The sequence below is a fragment of the Carcharhinus amblyrhynchos genome, chromosome 1 (genome assembly GCF_965287045.1).
Source record: "Carcharhinus amblyrhynchos chromosome 1, sCarAmb.v2.hapA, whole genome shotgun sequence".
Taxonomy (NCBI): domain Eukaryota; kingdom Metazoa; phylum Chordata; class Chondrichthyes; order Carcharhiniformes; family Carcharhinidae; genus Carcharhinus; species Carcharhinus amblyrhynchos.
Genome location: NC_137324.1, coordinates 72,667,309 through 72,688,520, shown reverse-complemented (window position 1 = coordinate 72,688,520; position 21,212 = coordinate 72,667,309).

Genomic DNA, 21,212 nt, shown 5'->3' with positions numbered 1-21,212 from the left:
CCCGAGGTTCACGCCTATCTCTTCCCATCACTAAGGTGAACGTAACCGAATTGTGGTCACTATCACCAAAATGCACACCAACTTCCAAGTCTAGCACCTGGTCTGGCTCATTTCCCAGCACCAAATCCAATATAGCCTCACCTCTAGTTGGCCTGTCTACATACTGAGACAAAAAACCTTCCTGCACGCTTTGTACAAACACTGACCCCTCTAGCGAGCTAGAACTATAGCAACTCCAATCAATATTCGTAAAGTTAAAGTCCCCCATAACAATTACCCTATTACTTTCACTCCTAACCAGGATTGTCTCCGCAATCCTTTCCTCAACCTCTCTAGAACTTTTAGGAGGTCTATAAAAGACTCCCAACAGGGTGACCTCTCCTCTCCTATTTCTAATCTCCGCCCATACTACCTCAACTGACAAGTCCTCATCAAACTTTCTCTCCGACACTGTGATACAGTCCTTGACTAGCAATGCTACCCCACCCCCCCTTCTACCTTCTTCTCTACTCCGACTAAAGCATTTGTACCCCGGAACCTGCAACATCCATTCCTGACCCTGCTCTATCCAAGTCTCAGAAATGGCCACAACATCAAAGTCCCAGGTACTGATCCACGCTGCAAGTTCATCCACTTTATTGCGAATACTCCTCGCATTAAAGTACACGCATTTCAAACCCTGCTCCGCCCCACCCCCACTATGCCGTGCCTTGCATTCCCCAACTATGCCCCCCTCACTTTCACCCCCTTTCCTCACTATCCCTCCCCCCCTCCGAATCAGTTTAAACCTTCCTGCATCGCTTTTGCAAATTTACCCCCCAGGATATTGATTCCCCTCTGGTTCAGGTGTAGACCATCCCTCTTATAGAGGTCCCACCTTCCCCAGAATGAGCCCCAATTGCTCAAGTACCTGAACCCCTCCCTCCTGCACCATCCCCTCAGCCACGAGTTCAAACTTTCCCTCTCCCTATTCCTCTCTAATCTATCCCGTGGCACAGGCAAGAGTCCAGATATAACTACTCTTTCTGACTTCGCCTTGAGTTTCCATCCCAACTCCATAAATCTTTGCTTAATATCCCCTTCCCTTAATCTCCCTATGTCATGTGTCCCCACATGAACTATAACTTGGGGTTGATCTCCCTCTCCCCTAAGAGTCCTGAATACTCTGTCCGATACATCCTGGACCCCAGCCCCTGGTAGGCAACACACCAGCCCAGAGTCCCTACCCTTACCTCCAACTCTCCTATCCGTCCCCATAACCGTGGAGTCCCCAATCACGAGGCCCAATCTCTTACCCCTAACCACCTGAGGCTTGCCAATAGGCTCACCCCCAGAGACCTGCTCCCTTTGGCTATCCCCAGTTGATTTCTCCTCAACTGTAGCCTCCAGGACCGAGAACCTATTTTGGAGGGGAACAGCCCCAGGGGATTGTCCCCCCAACTGCTTTTTGCCCCTCTTCCTGGCAGTGACCCAAGACTTATTCCTAGGAGTGACTATCTCCTTATAACTCCTTTCTATGTCCTGCTCCACTTCCCGAATTATACGGAGCTCCTCTAATTCCCCTTCCAGCTCCTTTACACGCTCCTCCAGAAACTGCAATCTAACACACTTCCCACAAGTAAAATCACCTGAAACACTGTGGGAGTCCCTCACTACATACATCCCACAGGAGATGCAGCTTACAGCCTGAACTGCCATCCCTGAATCAATTACCAGCAGAAAAGTAAAAATATAAAAAAAAAACTTCCCTCACACTTATAATTAGGTTAGAGGAGGTGGAAGGGTGGGATTCTCTACCAGTGTAGAGAATCGGGAATCCTCTCTGCACTAATTTATAGTGTTAGGGGCACGAGAAAAAAAAAACTACAACTACCGGTAAGCGTCCTAGTGACGACTTCCGGTTTCTAACTAATTTAAAAAAAAAACGCCGAAACTCGCGACTTAACACTAAAAATAAAAAGTTAAACGGAATAAACAGAAAATTATACCTTATTTTTGCCTCCTCGCACGCCCAAAAATCGCTGCCTCTCGACTCAGCTCCACAGGAACAATGAGGCCGAGACACGGAGGTAGGTGTTTTTAAACCCGAAAAAAAAAACTACAACTACCGGTAAGCGTCCTAGTGACGACTTCCGGTTTCTAACTAATTTAAAAAAAAACCGCCGAAACTCGCGACTTAACACTAAAAATAAAAAGTTAAACGGAATAAACAGAAAATTATACCTTATTTTTGCCTCCTCGCACGCCCAAAAATCGCTGCCTCTCGACTCAGCTCCTTAGTCTTCTGAGAAGGTAGAGGCAATGGTGGGCTTTTTTAACTATAGTGTCTGCACGGGAGGACCAGGACAGGTTGTTGGTGATCTGGGCACCTAAAAACTTGAACTCTCAACCCTTTCTACTTTGTTCCCGCTGATGTAGACAGGGGCATGTTCTCCTTTATGCTTCCTGAAGTCGATGACAATCTCCTTCGTTTTATTGACATTGAGGGAGAGATTATTGTTGCTGCACCAGTTCACCAGATTCTCTATCTCATCCCTGTACTCTGTCTCGTCATTGTTCGAGATCCAACCTACTACGGTGGTGCCATCAGCAAACTTGAAAATCGAATTGGAGAGGAATTTGGCCACACAGTCATAGCAACAGATGATGCTGCTGGAAATCATTTCCTCTAATGATTTGCACTCTCTTCCCACCAAACAGAATTTCATACTCTAGCATCATACTTTGTAATGCTTAGATGCCCCTGGTGTATTCTTTTAAGGGTCTTTATTTCAATCCCACTTACCACAGGAATTGTTGCATGCGGGACAGATAAATTAATGTCCATTAACTGGTCCATTGACCTCAGGCAGGAATTTCTGGGCAGCACGTGGGCAGGATTGGAAGATATGACCCCTTGAGTCTGAGAAATCTAGGCGTGACCTGTCTCTATAAATTAACAAGTCATCCATGACACTGAGTTGTCTCCATTGCTCAAAGTATTGCTTCAGATAAGATTATTTGGAACATATTTTGACTGTCCATTTATGCAGTGTTCCCTAAAGAATTATAGTAAATTCTCCATTTGAGTTTGGTGCCTTTCCAATTTCACTTAGCCTCTGTCGTTGCTGATGTCTTGTGGTTAATGAAATATAGAGTCATAGAGGTTTACAGCATGGAAGCAAGCCCTTCGGCCCAACTTATCCATGCCACCTAGTTTTTACCATTAAATTAGTTCCAATTGCCCATGTTTTACCCATATCCCTCTACACTAATCTTACTCATGTAACGGTCTAAATATTATTAAAGCATATGGTACCCATATCACTTATAAAATGTATATCTTCTTGTTCAGGCTTTTCAAAACAAATGTGTGACAATTTGTCTACCATTGTTTGTTTCCCTACTCAAATGTATCCATCCATTTCATGCTTGATGCAATGGGCTTGTGGTTTCTACCTGTGGGCCTGCTTTTCACGGATTATATTTTGAATGGTTTTCTCTCAGTTTAAACATGGTTCTATTTGGTTTTGGCGCTTCCACTTCAGAGCACTTGTTTCAGACCTGTCAAGACCTCTGAATAATTTTGGAAAATCTCCCAATTCATCTACTTTATGGATGAGTTGTTCATCTATGCAAGCTTTTTGACTTAACAGTGAATATTCTTATTTTTGGATCACATATAAAGTTTCTGTTATTTATCTTCCTTTGAACTGCAGCATAACCTTGAACTTCAGTTGAATGCCTCCTGGAATGTGGAGTCATATGGTCAATGGCTGGAGGAAGTCTTGCTTTAGCCACTCTTCTGTGTAGAGGAGGAAGAGAGGGAGGATGAGTATTGAGCAAATTAAACCAGAAAATATAATCACTGCAATAGAATATGTGATTTGCCAGAAACAAGATTGGAGGAATCTCTATGGATTCATGACCAGAATTGGGAAGACCAAGTTTTGAAAAAGAAAACATGAAACCTGCTATCTTAATTTGCAGACACTGGAAATGGAATAGAGGGAATAAACGAAAGCTCACTTGTATCACAAGAAGACCATCTGTGGGTCAACTACCCCCAAACAATCAGTAAGATAGCCTGAGCCAAGAACCAGTTGTCTCTGATGATTCATATATTCAAGCCTTGTACTGAGTTCAAGCTTTTGTACTATTCATAGTTAGTAGAATGTTCAGTGAGAGGTAAAGTTACCACAGCCTTGCCTCCAACAATATCTATAAATCCTCTTCCTGGACAACTTCATCAAAGATCCACCGCAATGATAACACCCAAGGGAGAAAGAATCTGACAAAGTAACTTTTATGTTATGATAATTCTTATCTTATGATAACTCACTGGAAATGCTATGAAAGATATTATACTATTGTGTTTTTTTTTGCTTGATGAACAAATAGCATTCTGACAAATAACCAAACTTCCAAATCAGCCTTCATAAAAATATAGAATTAAACAAGAACTGCAAATTTCATTGGGTTATTGTAAAACACTTAACTACTCGCCTTTACTTGAAATAATGATTAATTATACATGTCAATAACTACAGGGCACCCCAGATTTGGATTTGGGGGGTACCCCAAAGACCCACTGGAAATCCCTCTCAGAAATTCCCAGGTAAAGGTTTATGTGGAAATTGTCCAGAAGCATTAATTTCCCTTAGACATTTGCTCTGTGTTGTGAACCATCTACAAAGCAATTTAAATCATTAACTTCAGATGGTTCCTCCAATGTTATGCTAACAATTACTCTGAAAAAGTTAGAAGAAATAAAACCACTTCTAACTTCAGTGTAACTATTTGAAATATGCAGAATGATTGGCACAAGGGACGTTCCCCACACTCTCGGCTCCACAGTGGACCATCTTGCTCCACCCCCCCATAAGCACATCCCTTCACAGTATTCTTATACTGACTTGACCACCACCCACCCCCCAAGCCAACTTGACCCAGTTAAATTCTCCCTTCTTGACCTGACCTGACCCAACCACTCCTGACTGGACCCCAACCTGAAACGGTTGGATCTCATCCTCCTGGCCCAAAATTATCCCCTTGACTTGACCTTCTGTCTTGAACTGAGTCGCCCAACCTAAAGCACCCCAACCCAAAACTCCAACCTGACCTGACACCCTGTTACCTGACCACCACCCCACCTGCACCCCACAAGCCTGAATTGACTCGCCCGACCCAACCCCCAGGACCCTTGGGGATCCTTGCTCTGCAGCCTGGCGGTGGCTGAGGGGCATTGCACTTACCTCCTTGACTCCCTTGGAATACAAGGTGTCAGATCAGGGTATTCCTGTCAGGGTGTAGAGTAAGGCTGGCACTTGGGGTTCTGAACAGGAATCCTGATACGAGTGTCCTGAGAAGGGATCTTAAGGTGTGTGCCGATATTGTAGAGATGGATGGGGGTTGGTGACAGGGTGACTGAGGCCTCTAACTGGATTTGGGGATTGAGAGGGGTGGGGGAGGCAAGGTTTGGGGGAGGGTCTGGCCTATCCTTTCCATGGTGGTGGGAGGACACCTCTTTGTGCTGTGGGGTTGGGGTTTCTGCCCTTGCCAGCGGATCTCTGAACAGCTGGTCCAGCCAGCGAGCTTTCCACGATGCATAAATTTGCCCATAATTTTTTTGAAAGTGTTTTAGTGTAAATGGAGAGGTTCTCATTGGCTCAGTGATTCCTACTTGTTTGCAGCAGCAGGTTTTCAACAGCACAGCCTGTGGAGAATAGCTGGCAGCAACTTTTAGATTTTTGTGCTTAACTGTATCTGCAGAGTCCAGAAGTGACTATCCATTTCAGAGGATTCCTCAGCAAAATCTGGGCATTATATTAGGAACAACAATAATGGAAGCACTCTCATAAAAGCAAGATTAGCTTTTCCTCCCGCTGGCGACCTGGCAAATGATGAGCTCCAGTTGCTTCTTGCAGCTAAAGAGTTGACTATCTATGTTTTTGATGCCAATGTGGATTTGGTAACTTGTTGAACAATGCAGCTGGATAAAAATGACTCATCTCTTTGATATGTCTTTGGCACATGAGACATCCAAAGTGGACTTCTGGTAAAGTACAGACCGAGAAACAGGCACGAATCAGCAAACTTGTAGAAACATTGTTGGACAACCTGTAATGCTGGATTTCTCACAAAGAATAAGAGCTGGAAGGGATATCTGAAACAGGTGAGTTTTATTATGTTATTATATTAAATGTACATTCGATGACAGTTTTGGCATGTATTAAATTTTCAAACATTTGAGCATAAATTATGTATCTTGTCGCCCATTATGCGATGATTATTCCTGGTTGCTATTAAACGAGCTGCACACGTTGAATGGCGGCAGTGTGGCACAGTGGTTAGCACTGCTGCCTTGCAGCGCCAGGAACATGGGTTCAATTGCCAGCTTGGATCACTGTCTGTGTGGAGTTTGCACGTTCTCCGTGTCTGTCTGGGTACTCCGGTTTCCTCCCACAGTCCAGATATGTGGGTTAGATTGATTGGCCATCTTAAATTGCCCCTTAATTTCAGGGGATTAGCAGGGTAAATATGTGGGGTTATGGGAATAGAACCTGGTGAAGACTTAATAGGCCAAATGACATCTTTCTGCATTGTAGGGATTCAATGATGCTATAACTTAGTAAGAGGATTCAATGAACAGTTTTGAGGCAATTTTTGTACCAATGTTTAAAGTTTATTTATTAGTCACAAGTAAGGCTCACATTAACACAGTAATGAAGTTACTGTGAAATTTCCCTAGTCGCCACACTCCGTGCCTGTTTGGGCCAATGCACCTAACCAGCACATCTTTCAGACTGTGGGAAGAAACCAGAGCACCAGAGGAAACCCATGCAGACATGGGAAAAACATGCAAACTCCACACACACAGTGACCCAAGCCAGGAATTGAACCCGGGTCCCTGAAGCTGTGAGGCAGCAGTGCTAACCACTGTGCCACCCATCGTGTGGATTTAATTCTATTGCCACTTAGATTTTTCAGAACCTAAGTGACTGCTTACACTTCCCACTGCCTCGACAAAACATTCAGCATAATTAAGAACCCCATGCAGCCCAGGCATACTCTCCTCCACCTTCTTCAGTCAGGAGAAAGACACAAGAGTCTGAAGTCACGTACCAACTGACTCAAGAACAGCTTCTTCCCTGCTGCCATCAGACTTTTGAATGGACCTACCTTGCATTAAGTGGAACTTTCTCTACACCGTAACTATGACTATAACACTACATTCTGCACTCTCTCCTTTCCTTCTCTATGAAAGACATGCTTTATTTGTATAGCTTGCAAGAAACAATACTTTTCACTGTATACCAATACATATTACAATGATAAATCAAATTAAATAATTGTTGCATTGATTTCCCTACAAGTTCAACCGTGCTGCAATGTATTTCCCTATGGTCAGGATGGATTGTATACCCCAAGCTACTTGCAGTGGTCACCTGTTGTCTCAGTTTTATTTTTTAAGCTTGGTGCTCTCCTGTACTATGAGCATTCAGCTTGTCAGTAACTTCAGTGATTTCTGCTGGAAAATGGACATGCTGCTCGTTGCACAGGGAAAGCTTTAGGCTTGGTGGTAATTGCCTTTATGACAAAATAACCTTTTGACAACCAATCCCTTAAAATCTATGGGCCTTCCTGTGTACTCTCAGACAACTCAGGAAATAAACTGTGAGCTGGATCTAAGAACATAAGAACATAAGAAATAGGAGCAGGAGTAGGCCATCTAGCCCTTCGAGCCTGCCCCGCCATTCAATAAGATCATGGCTGTTCTGAAGTGGCTCAGTTCCACTTTCCCGCTTTCTCCCCATAACCCTTAATCCCCTTGCCGACCAAAAACCCATCTACCCGTGTTTTAAATATATTTAGCGAAGTAGCATCCAGCACTTCAACAGGCAGAAAATTCCAGAGATTCACCACCCTTTGAGTGAAGAAGTTCCTCCTCAACTCTGTTCTAAACTGCCCCCCCCCTTATCTTGAGGCTGTGCCTTCTAGTCCTGCTGTCCTTTCTGAGCAGGAAGAACCTCTCCACCTCTACCCTATCCATCCCTTTCATCATCTTATACGTCTCAATTAGATCCCCCCTCATCCTTCTAAACTCTAACGAGTACAAGCCCAGTCTATTCAGCCTCTCCTCATAGCTCAACCCCCTCAACTCCGGCATCAGCCTAGTAAACCTCCTCTGCACTCCCTCCAAGGCCAAAATATCCTTGCGTAAGTGCGGCGACCAAAACTGCACACAGTACTCCAGCTGCAGCCTCACCAGTGCCCTGTACAGTTGCAGCAAGACCTCCCTACTTTTATACTCAATCTCCCTCGCTATGAAGGTCAGCATCCCATTTGCCTTCCTGACCACCTGCTGCACCTTGCAGGCTGGGTTTTTGCGACTCATGCACAAGGACCCCCAGGTCCCTCTGCACCGTAGCATGCTGCAGCTTTTCGCCCTGTAAGTAGTAGTCCTTCCTACTATTATTCCTACCAAAGTGGATAACCTCACACTTGCCAACATTGTATTCCATCTGCCAGGTCCTCGCCCACTCGCTCAGCCTACCTAGATCCCTCTGCAGACTTTCCACAGCCTCCGCACAATTTGCCATTCCACTTATCTTTGTGTCATCGGCAAATTTCGACACCTTACACTCAGCTCCCTCCTCCAGATCATCTATATAAATGGTAAATAGCTGAGGCCCCAGCACCGATCCCTGGGGCACTCCACTAGTCACCAACCGCCAATCCGAATAGCACCCATTGACCTCCACTCTCTGCCTCCTATTTGACAGTCAATCCTCTATCCACGCTAACACCTTACCCCCAACTCCATGCCCCCTAACCTTCTGTAACAATCTTTTGTGCGGCACCTTATCAAACGCCTTCTGAAAATCGAGAAACACCACATCCACCGGTTCCCCTCTATCCACCGCACTAGACACATCCTCATAGAATTCCAATAAATTCGTCAGACACGACTTTCCCTTAATGAATCCGTGCTGTGTCTGCTGTATTAAACAATTCTTCTCAAGATGCCTCGTTATTTTCTCTTTGATTATGGATTCAAGCATTTTTCCTACAACAGACGTTAAACTAACCGGCCTATAATTCCCTGCCTTTTGCCTGCTACCCTTTTTAAACAGTGGTTCCTGGTTAATCTGGTCTTGACCTGAGTCTCCAGTAGCTTTTTGTCATTGCTCCTGTGCTAACAAAAGAAGATGGGACTCATTCCAATTTCGCTGGTGTCAGTGGGATACGCAGGCCTGTCGACCTGGCCCAGAACTTGTTTCTCAAGGGGAATGTTTGGGCACTAAATGGAAGTGATAGCATGGTGGTATTGGCACTGGACCAGTAATCCAGAGACTCAGGAAAATGCTGTTGCGACCTAGGATGAATCCCAGAATGATGAAATTTAAAATCAATACAAATCTGGAAAGTCTAATGATAACCATTGTAAAACTCCATCTGTTTCTATATGTGACTCTAGACCCAGAGCAATGTGGTCCTAACAAGCCACTCAGTTCAAGTACGATCAGGGTATCACCATAAATTGGGTTAGATTGAAGTCCTTCCTTTGACTCATATTCACCAAGCTGCATTTTGGAAGATAAGTCAGCATTAACTGTACCATGGTCTTCTCTGAGATCAAGATGCATAACATCTGCTGTTAAGAGACAGAAGACAGTGGAAACTTAGTGATAGATGAATGTCATGCTGAGGGTACATGACTAAAAGCATTATTAGCTAATAGTTGATGCTTATTGGAAAATCATTTCAATAATTTTCTTCACTAATATCATTCATTGAACATTTTGCAGACAAAACACAAGTAGTACTAATGTTGCCAACTCTGGCTGGATGTATTTCTGGAGGTTGGATACTTGATTGTGTGACAATAGCCCACAGTTTACAAATGTAAAAATATTCACTATGTGAAAGTTGGGTCCTCTGCAGTTAAAAGCATTAGCACTCAGGAGCTTGTCAAAAATAGTTTTGCTCACTGGCAGGAGCACACTGGGAACTGGGAAATTTCTAGCGAGCTTCCATGACTCACTACCAGTCAACTAGAGGAAGCTGCTCTGATCTTCCACTGCCCTGAGGTAATCAATTCAGCATCACTGCAAAAGCAGAAAATGCTGGAAATCATCAGTAAGTCAGGCAGTGTCTGCAATCTTGGAGGGTTTGACAACCTCATTACACAGACAGGCACTGGAATCCAAAATAGCAGAATTTAAGAATCATTCACCTTTTGCTCAGTGAAACGTGACAGAAAGCTGTTGTGAGTCAGGTTGGATACTTCAAGGTGTTCTATGAAGCTCACCTGATCTGCAATGTTTTATGTTGAACTTGACTAGAATGAATATGACAGGTTTCAGTTCAGGTGTGATTCAACTGATACACGAGAAGCATTTATGAAAATTAAGAATATTGTTAACATCTATAGTAAAATAGTTAGCAAGAACTTTTTACAATTCCAACCAAGAAACACAATTACCATGACAATATATAACTCTTCAGGAAATATCTCAAATGTGTTCCAACCAATGCCAACATCCAATACATAAAACCCTCCAAATAAACACAATACAGCATAGGGATTCAACTTCCTGGGTTGAATGCTGAAAATCCCTTGTGAAGAAACTCAGCAGAGGTTGTAATGGAATCTGATTCCCCAAACACAGCTTATTTAAGGCTGGATGGCAGTAAGACTCTCCTTAAGCTAAACAATAATAGTTTCAGAGCCAAGCAAAGAGAAAGAACCGAGAGAGAGTGAGACTGCTTCTTAGCTTGCTGCTAAACTGCTTCCAACACAAACTCCAAAACTAAACTAAAAGCCCAAAGGAAAAAAAAACTCCTATCACCTGACTGTCACAGCTTAGCTCCACCCACAATGACACTGCTGAAGCTGAAAGCTGCATGATTTAAATAAACCTTTCTTAAAGGGACACTTACATGACAAAGGACAAAATTTATTTGCTGAGTCCACAGAGGCAGGGATGGCTCAGCTGTGCAGGGCAGGTGGAGGAAGTTTGAGGAAGAAGTGGTGATAGGAGATTCAATAGGGGAACAGGTAGACCATCCTAGGGCCACAGATATGACTCCAGGATGATATGTTACCTAAGAAAAAAGCACAACACTGCGGGTGCCGGAATTGAAACAAAAACAGAAAATGCTGGAAAATCTCAGCAGGTCTGACAGCATCTGTGGAGAGAGAATAGAGCAAATTGTTCGAGTCTAGATGACCTTGGTCAGGGCACATATGTTACCTGCCTGGTGCCAGAATCAAGGATGTCAATAAGTCACTGCAGAATATTCTGAGGGTGGGGGGTGTGTGGTGTGGGGCAGGATAAATGAGGTGAGGGGTAGAGCAGAAAGTTCTAAGAGATAAGTCTGAACTAAGGAGAGATTGATGAAGATGTCATGGATGTGAGACAATGAGAGTATTAATGATGGCATTAAGGACAAAGAAGTGTTAATAGCAGCATAAAGGGAAGGTAGCAGAATGTGTTCATAGGAGAACAAAGGTCGGTACTCAATAAAAGCAAAACTGAAAAACAAGTGATAGATGGCTGTGTTGTTCAGGTGGGGGGAGAGGGGGTGGTTTATAGGTGACAAACCAAGGAAATAAAAAACAAATAGGAGGTCAAGTTGGAGGGGAAATGTCACTGTCATTGAACTCAATGTTGAATCCAGAAGGCTGCAATGTGCCTAATCAGAAGATGTGCTGTCCCTTCAGTTTGTGTTGGATATCACTAGAGCATTGCAATAGGCCAAGGGCAGACATGTGGGTGTGAGAATAAGATGATGAGTTGAAATGGCAAGCGACAGGAAGGTTGGGTCATGCTTACAGATAGAGTGAAGGTGTTCTGCAAAGCACCAGTCTGCAGGTGATTTCCCAAATTTAGTGGAGACCATATTGGAAGCAGCGAAATGTTAACTCTGTATCTCTCTTGACAGATGCTGCCAGACTTGCTGAGTTTTTTTTAGCACTTTCTGACTCCACTTGAGGCTCAAAATTTTAACTTAGGATGCATCCTATCCTTCTATATCTTTTATACCTTGACCGTGGTCAACCTCTTAAGTACCTTATCTATTTTTATCCTATCTAATTTCTCGACAATTTCCTCCTTTACAGAGAAAATTCATAGCGTTCTCTACTGAAGGGAGATGCAAATGTATCATATAATACCTCAGTCATACCTTCTGCCTCTACAAGAAGATTTATTTTTGATTCCTAATGACCCCTTCCTTTGACTAAACTTTTACTATTTCTATGCTGACAAAGTACTTCTGAGTCCCATTTTACGTTATCTGTCAACCTGATCTGATACACACTCAGGCCCCTCTTAATTCTTTTTCCAGTTCTTCCCTGTACTTTCTGTACTCAGCTTGGCTCTCTACTCAATTGTAACAAGTTTCTTTTCCTGTTTCATTTTAATCTGTGTCCCTTTAATCGTTCAGGGAGTTCTAAATTTGAGTGTTTTTTCTTTCATTCTTGTGTCTGTACCCAAACTGCCCTATCTTTCAAGAACCCCATCATTCGCCCACAACTCCCATTGCTCTTTACTGTTTTACCCACCAAGCTTCAATTCCAATCCACCTGAACATCAATTCATTGAAAGCCCTTTTCCAGATGAGTATGTTTCACAACTGATTTATCCTTGTCGTTTTCTTTAATTAATGTAAATGTTGGCAGTCATGCTTGAAGAGACTTGTAAATAAACTGACTATTCCAGATTAATTGAGAATAATGTAGGTGAGATCAATAAATTTCAATGTGCACTTAATCATGTGACAGAACTATAATGATTATCAATAGGAGGAAGGGGTCAATATATGTGAGGTGTTGGATGGGGATTGTGGGGAGGGGGGTACTAGTGCTGGGGAGGGGGTTGTAGTTGACAGAGTTTGTTTGTCAGGGTTGAAGGAAACATTCTGTTCCTTCCAACCTACCAGCTGTGCTGTAACTGTATTTACCTAATGGATTAAGGCAAGCTGGATTCCTGTTTCAGGTTTTTACCATTTTGGTTTCCCATCCTGCTCAAAGCCACCAGTTTTGGGGGATTAAAATGGATCCTACTGTGTTTCTGTTCCAGGACATTGGAGCTGCATTAAGAGTCTAAAGAAAACCATGAGGAAACTTCAGACCGTGATGCTTCATTAAATCTGCTGAAAAGCTAAAGGCTTGAGTCATGTGATATGGCCATTAATTAGTTAATTGCAGCTTAACAAAATGTTTCTGTGCTTCTGACCAAAATCCATTGTTCACCTTGAGAACAGAATAGTGTTGCTAGTATTTCTGCAGGTATAATGGGTTTTGATGTCTCCTGTTGTTATGGGAGACCATATTGCCTGTTTGTCCTCTGTTCAATGGATTATAATGTGGTCTAACAATTAGGTGCAACATTCTACAAGGATGGGGGTGGTACTCTTTTGTCCTTGTAACTACTGTTGGAAAGAACCAGCAACTGTCGCCAATCAAGTGACTCTTGGGACCTGTAGCAGCCATCTTTTCATTCAGCAAAGTTTATTGTTAAATAAACGAAAAAGAATTGTAATTGATTTTCATAGTTTATGATTTCTCTCATCTCTTAGGGCAATGTCAATAATCATTAATGTTTCCTTGGATTAACTAACCTCTATCCTGAAAGTGGACTCATAACTTATTTTTGCTTAGATTCTCTCCTTCTCCTGCAATGTATTTCTGCATATTTGTTTTCACTCTAGACTTTTAATATGCACAATTTGTACAAAGTCAGACTCCACAAACAGTAATGAGATAAGTATCCTGTTAATTTGTTCTGGTAGTATTGATTAAGGGATAACTGTTGGTTAGTTTTCTGAGGGACCTTCTCTGATCTGCTTTGCATGGTGCTATGGAATCTGTTCACCAAACCGATAGACAGCACCTCAGTTTACTGTTTCATCTGAGAAGTAGCAACTGTGTCAAGGCAGTTCTTCTTCAGTAGTGGACCAGCTGCAATGCAAAATCTTAATTACCCACTTAATAATCTTTATGTATGTGAAGTCATTGAAAATGGTCTGATTAAATTATAATGGAACTTCCAATATCGCTATCTCTGAACTCATTTAATTTTAATCAAGTTTTTTTTCATGCTGCTGAATAATGAAATGACACGCATATTTTTCTCCAAAAATGTCCTCTGCTGAATAATCACTAAAATATGAAGTGGTGCAGGCTTGGAGCGGCGAAGGACCTGTTCCGATGCTGTAATTTTCTTTGTTCTTTGTCTGTGGTTCCAAAATAGCTGACCATTCAAAATTACATTTTTAATTTGGTGAACTTTGAACTCAGTAAGGCGAAGGAAAGAAACGTGTAGTATGCTGAAATATATTTCCACTGAGAACACAAGTGCCAACGTCAAAGTACTCCCAGATTGCATAACTATCCCACAGATATCACACAGCTTGGGTTGCAATGTTAAATACATCTATCCTAACCCATCAAAATGTAGGAACGTTAACTTTAGAAGGTCATTTTATAAAGTTGCCATATTTTTTGTTAGTGGGTGGCTTTACTGAGAAAAAAAAGTTTTGAAATGTATGACGGTATCAAAGGCAGACACAACGAGGGTTGAACAGTTGATAAGTTTTGCTTGAATTTGTTGATCAGGGTATTTCTTGCAGGACTTTCTCTTGGAGGACTGAATAGGTAGAAATCCATAATCAAGTAGATTGTATCTGTCCTGCATTAGGAAAGGACCTTGTTGGGCAAAGAATTTGTTCCACGAATTCCTATGCTCTTGTTAGTATTACATTTATTATCATTACGTATCATATATTAATCATTGACAACTCTCAACATTAACTGCCATCTTTAATTTCCTCATCATTTTAAAGTTTAACTGGTGCTACAATAAGAAAAAAATTCTGGCTTTTGTGATAAGTCCATGTGAATAATTTACCGAGAATTTTGTAATGTCATTCACTCTATTATTCCTGAGCACACATTTGCAGATAGCTAAAAAGGACTTTCATTGTGACTTTATGACTCAGGCTCTTGGAATTTAGCTACCTAATTATCAGCCTGTATTACCTTATGTTGCTGCTGGCAGTCATTGGGAATCTAATATATTTAACCTGTCAATTTGACTAAATTGGTTGTCATTTCTTGTGCAATACTTGATCATGGAAAATAACCTGATATTCTTGTTCGCATCTGAGAGATCCCCGTAGTGCAGACTTCTGAGTGTTGCGATTGCTTTCCTTGTAATGCAATTGCTAATGCATATTGTGATACAATTGCTTATGATGGGATGGAATTTTCATGAAGATTTTTTCTGATTTCCTACAAATAACTCTGGTGGAAGCCCTGGAAAAGTATGGTGAATGGCTGATTGCAATATTTCACTGGCGTTTTTACTGATCTTTTGCTGAAGATACAGAACTTCAATTGTAATTTCAGGCACTGATTATTTACTGCAGGTTCTTTGTTGAGAAGGTAATTATGTCATATATGTTATCATTAAGCTCGAAAGATCAGGCACATCAGAGGTTTGGTCTGATGTCCTCACCAAGCTTGATGATGTCAACCAGGACAGGACAAGGATGCTGCATTTAACTTCACTGTCCCCCAGAAAAGGGAGAGGAAAACCAGCTTGGGTTCTGCTGCCTGTATCCTGTCTTGCAACAAAAGTCTCAGGACCCATCACTTCCCCGCCCGTTGGCCTGACTTGCCACCAACTCCAGTAAAGCACTGATTTTAAAATTCTGATCCTTATTTTCAAATCTGTTCATGGCCTTGTGCATCACCAATTTTCTTTGTTCCTCAGTTGTTGTCTGTGCCTTCAGCTGCCTGCTAGAAATTCTCTCCCTAAACCTATCTGTGTCTCTAATTATCTCTTCTTCATTAAAATGTTCTTTAAAACCCAACTTTTTGACAAAACTTGTCCTAATATTGTCTGATTTGGCTTGGCAGCAAGCTTGTTTATGCTTACGTGAACTGCTTAGCTATTTTTTATAATGTTGAAGATGCTATATAAATACACACTGCGGTTGCTGTTGCCTATGTTCATTATCCAGTGACCCTAATGTTTGCATGGGTATTAGGTGAAGATTGCTGTAATACAATGTCCTCTACAGTGAAATACTGTAATGAAACATATTGTAACCTTACATAAAAAAAAAATCCAGTTGACCAAAGTACTGCAGAAGCTAGTAACTTGTCCAGGAGTATAAGAACGTAAAAAATAGAGCAGGAATGGACTATATGGCCCATTGAGCTTGCTCTGCCAATCAGTGTAATCATGTCTGGTCTTCTGCCCACTTTCAACACCACTTTCCTACTTGCTCCTTATGAAACTTGATTCTCTAAGATAATAAGCACCTATCTATTTCATGTGTATGAAGGAGCAGAGAGAGAGAGATAAGAATTTACCTGTTAAAAACCTGTTTAAATTTAAGTTTAAAGCACTTTGTTCCTTGTAGAACTGTTTAAATCATTTAAAAGCATTTTTGCGGGCTTTTTGTATTTACCTCTTTAAGAATTCTGAGGGAGTGGTTAAAAGGCAGTTGTGGGGGAGCAAGCTTTAATTATCAGGTGGTCACATGGTGAGGCCTTCCATTGTTTGCTGGAGCAGAGGAGTGAAGGAGCAGAGAGAGAGAGATAAGAATTTACCTGTTAAAAACCTGTTTCTGAATAAACTAGGCTTGTACTCGTTAGAGTTTAGAAGAATGAGGGGAGATCTCATTGAGACGTATAAGATGATGAATGGGATGGATAGGATAGAGGTGGAGAGACTCTTCCCGCTCAGAAAGGATAATAGGACTAGGGGGCACAGCCTCAAGATAGAGGGGGGACGGTTTAGAACGGAGTTGAGGAGGAACTTCTTCACTCAAAGGGTGGTGAATCTCTGGAATTCTCTGCCCGTTGAGGTGGTGGAGGCTACCTCGCTAAATATTTTTAAGACGCGGGTTGATGGGTTTTTGATAAGAGAGGGGATTAAGGGTTATGGGGAAAGGGCGGGAATGTGGAACTGAGCCACGACAGATCAGCCATGATCTTATTGAATGGCGGGACAGGCTCGAAGGGCTAGATGGCCTACTCCTGCTCCTATTTCTTATGTTCTTATGTTCTTACACACATATATATGTATATGTATATGTATGTATTTGTGTGAAGCACGTACAACCCTCTGAGTTAGAGTTCTAAAAATTCACAATTCCTCAGAGTAAAGATATTTCTCTTCATCTCCATCTTAAGATTCAACCCCTTATTGAGACTATGTCCCTTTGTTCCAGATTGCTCAGCCCGGGGAAAAAAACCTCTCAAAGCCCATCCTATCAAACCCTGGCTGAACCTTGTATATGCCAATGGGATCAACGTCTTTTCTTCTGAACTGCAGAGGCAATGGGCTCAATTTACTCAGGCTCCCATTATAGAACAATCCACTCATCTCGAGAATCAATCTTCTGTACTGCCACCAACACAAGTGTGTCCTTCCTTAAATATGGAGATCAAAGCTGTGCACAGTATTCCGGGTGCAGTCTCACTCATCATTGCAAAATTTCATTATTGCTAACTCTAATTCTCTTGTAATACAGGCCAAATGACATTTATCTTCCTGGTGGCATGCTGTACCTTTCTGCAAAAGTTCTGTGTTCCTTGTATGAATAAAGCCAGGTTTCATGCCTTTTAGAAATATTTCGCTTTTTAATTTGTACCGTCAGGGTAAATAACCTCACAATTCCCAACATAATACTCTTTGTGTCACTTTCTTGCCCACTTATTTACCAGTTTATATCTTGCAGCTTCTTTGTGTCCTCCTTACAGCTTACATTCTCATCTAGCTTTGTATTACCAGTAAGCTTTGATAGTAATTGTCTTTAGAAGAAAAGGGAACATTAAAAAAAAGTAAAATCAATCCAATTCTTTTCAAATATGATCAGAGCACTTAACTCTGTACATTCTGTTATGCATTGCATGTGAAAGAAAAATAGTACTATTGTAAATTAACAATGTTTTATGAAGTTGCTGAAAGCATGGATCTTGCTACAGGTAGAGGTAATCATTTCCATAAATCAATGGCCCAAACCTTTGGGATGACAGGGTCTCAGCCACATGCTTGCTGACTCTAAAATGGAAGAGCCCCTCTTCCATTTTAAGCAGTCTGAGGCTCGCTTGCCATGTCAAAGCTTTGGCCAGTGTATTTGTTTCAGGTGGCTTCCCTCGGGCATGTTGATAATGTTTCCTGCCCAGTGGAGTTGATTGAGCATTGTCAATATTTTGATACTGGGGATGTCGGCCTTGTCAAGAACATCGCATCAGTATGCCTATCTGTCAATCAATTTTCTGTACTTTAGCTCCACTCCAGCAGGGAACTTGCTGAGATTGAGATGGAGCATTGCAGAAGGAAGATCAGAAAGAAAATCAATGTGCTGACACAGCCTTGTATGATCCTAGTCTGAACATGAATTGAGTCTGTTGATCAAGATCATGGCTTGCATTTCATCACAGAGCAGGTAAAGGATGATGATGAACATTTGGAGGCAGCTGCAATGGAGGAGGCTTCATAATCCCTCAGGGTTGACAGTTTTGTAGTCACCAAGGTCAAATACAAAGGTTAGTGCAGTTCCCTGCATTTCTCTTGTAATTGTTGAGCAGTGAAGATCATGTCCATTGTGTCCCTTAGCAGCAGAATCTACATTGTGACTCTGGAAGGAGCCCTTCATCAGTGGGGAGAAGAAAATTAAGGAGGATTCTTGCGATGACCTTTCCAGCTGCAGTCAGACTTACCACATTTCTTGAAGATGTCATGATTATTGCATTTCTGCGATCTCCAGCACGTTCTCCTCCTCTCAGATAAAGGAAATTAGGTAATTAGTTTGTGCCAACAGTGCTTCTCCGGCATGGTTTAATGCTTCAGCTGGGATTTAATCTGCTCCATATATCTCGTTGTTCTTTATCTACCAAATGATATTTTCTATCTTGTGCTGGGTTGAGGTTGTGGTATTGTGGACACTCTGCAGCTCTGGGCCACCAGAGTTGTCAGGCTGGCAATGAGGTGCTGGTTCAATAGTGTTGTCTCGTTGTGGTCTCTGAGTGTCTCAGTGTCAATTTTCCTGCAGCATTGCTTTTAGAACAAAAGATCAAAGAACAGTACAGCACAGGAACAGGCCCTTCGGCCCTCCAAGCCTGCACCATTCATGCGCCCAACTAGACCATTTATTTGTATCCCCCCATTCCCAGTCTGTTCATGTGGCTAACTAGATAAGTCTTAAACGATCCTAGCATGTCCGCCTCAACCACCTTGCTTGGCAGCGCATTCCAGGCCCCCACCACCCTCTATGTAAAATACGTCCCCCTGACATCTGTGTTGAACCTTGCTCCCTTAACCTTGAACTTATGACCCCTTGTATTCATCACCTCTGACCTGGGAAAAAGCTTCCCACTGTTCAACCTATTCGTGCCCTTTACAATTTTATACACCTCTATTAGGTCACCCCTCATCCTTCATCTTTTCAGGGAGAACAACCCCAGTTTTCCCAATCTCTCCTCATAGCTAAGACCCTCCATACGAGGCAACATCCTGGTAAACCTTTTCTGTACTCTCCCCAAAGCCTTCTGGTTGTGTGGCGACCAGAACTGGATGCAGTATTCCAAATGTGGCCTAACCGACGTTCTATATAGCTGCAACATCATATGCCAACTTTTATACTCTATGCCCTGTCCAATAAAGGCAAGCATGCCATATGCCTTCTTCACCACCTTCTCCACCTGTGCTGCCATCTTTAGGGATCTGTGGTCTTGCACCGCCAGGTCCCTCTGTGTGTCTATATTCCTGATGGCTCTGCCATTTATTGCTCCTCCCTGTATTAGATCTACCAAAATGCATCACTTCGCATTTATCTGGATTAAATTCCATCTGCCATTTCTCTGCCCAATTTTCCAGTCTGTCTATATCCTGTTGTATTCTCGGACAATGTTCATCACTATTCGCAAGTCCAGCAATCTTTGTGTCGTCCACAAACTTACTGATCACACCAGCTACATCTTCTGAATCATTTATATATATCACAAACAGCAGAGGTCCCAATACAGACCCCTGCCGAACACCACTAGTCACAGACCTCCAACCGGAAAAAGACCCCTCCACTGCTACCCTCTGTCTTCTATGGCCAAGCCAGTTCTCCACTCATCTAGCGAGCTCACCTTTTATCCGTGAGATTTAATCTTTTGCACCAGCCTGCCATGAGGTACCTTGTCCCTCATTTCTTACCATTGTTCCTTTGTGGCTGTATTGATGTTGGTCATAGTGCAGATTAGACGGTGATTCCTCCAGCAGTTGGTGCCTCCTATCATGGCGGTGGTGAGATGCACTTCCTTGTGATCCCTCACTCGTGCAATGACATAATTGAGTAGGTTCCAGTACTTGGAGCGAGGGTGTTGCAATATGGCCTTGAATTTGTCTCTGATGGAACAAGCTGTTGGTTATGCTGAGGTCATGACCTCAGCATTGTATCAGAAGCATGGTCCTGTTGATGTTGCATTTCCCTCCTTCCCTTTCTGTTTTCTGTGAACTTTCCACCTTTGGTGTTGAAGTCACCAAGAAGGATCAGTTTGTCATCTATTGGGACTCAGGCCAAGGATTGTTCCAGGCTGGAATAAAATTCATCTATGGACTCAGCTGAAGCTTCCAGTGTTGGAGTATACATGCTGAGGATGTAGCACACTGGTTCATGGACTGGGTCATGATGCACTCACTTATCCCTCAAGGGGAGTCTCTGGGCGAGCCAACTAGTTTGTTTTTAATGACAAAACTAAGCCCATGGAGATGGCAATCTCCTTCTAGTTTACCATTCCAGAAGTAGGTATAACTATCACCTTGTTTCTTGACAGTGATTTACAGTGGGTGGGTTTGGTGGCAGGTGGGTGCGGAGAATCTGTCAAGAGCCAAAAAGTCAGAAAGCTGCCGGCATAAAATCACAAAGCAATTCTCCCAATGACGGGTTAATGATAGGTTGGTTGGTCTTCCTGCTGGCTATAAACACTACTTGCATTTCATGAATGTTCATTAAAACAGCCCCCTGACAGACCTCCTTCAGACTTTCCAATCCTGTGGGAAATTATGTCATTGTCAAACTTGATCGTTAAAGAATGGCATCTGTAAGGCAGTCCTTAGTTTACCAGAGACTTCAAGATGAGTGTAGCTAAGCCTTTCTGCCATAGTGTTGCACTGAACACTAACCACAATGCTGGGCCATGCTGAGCTGGTCTT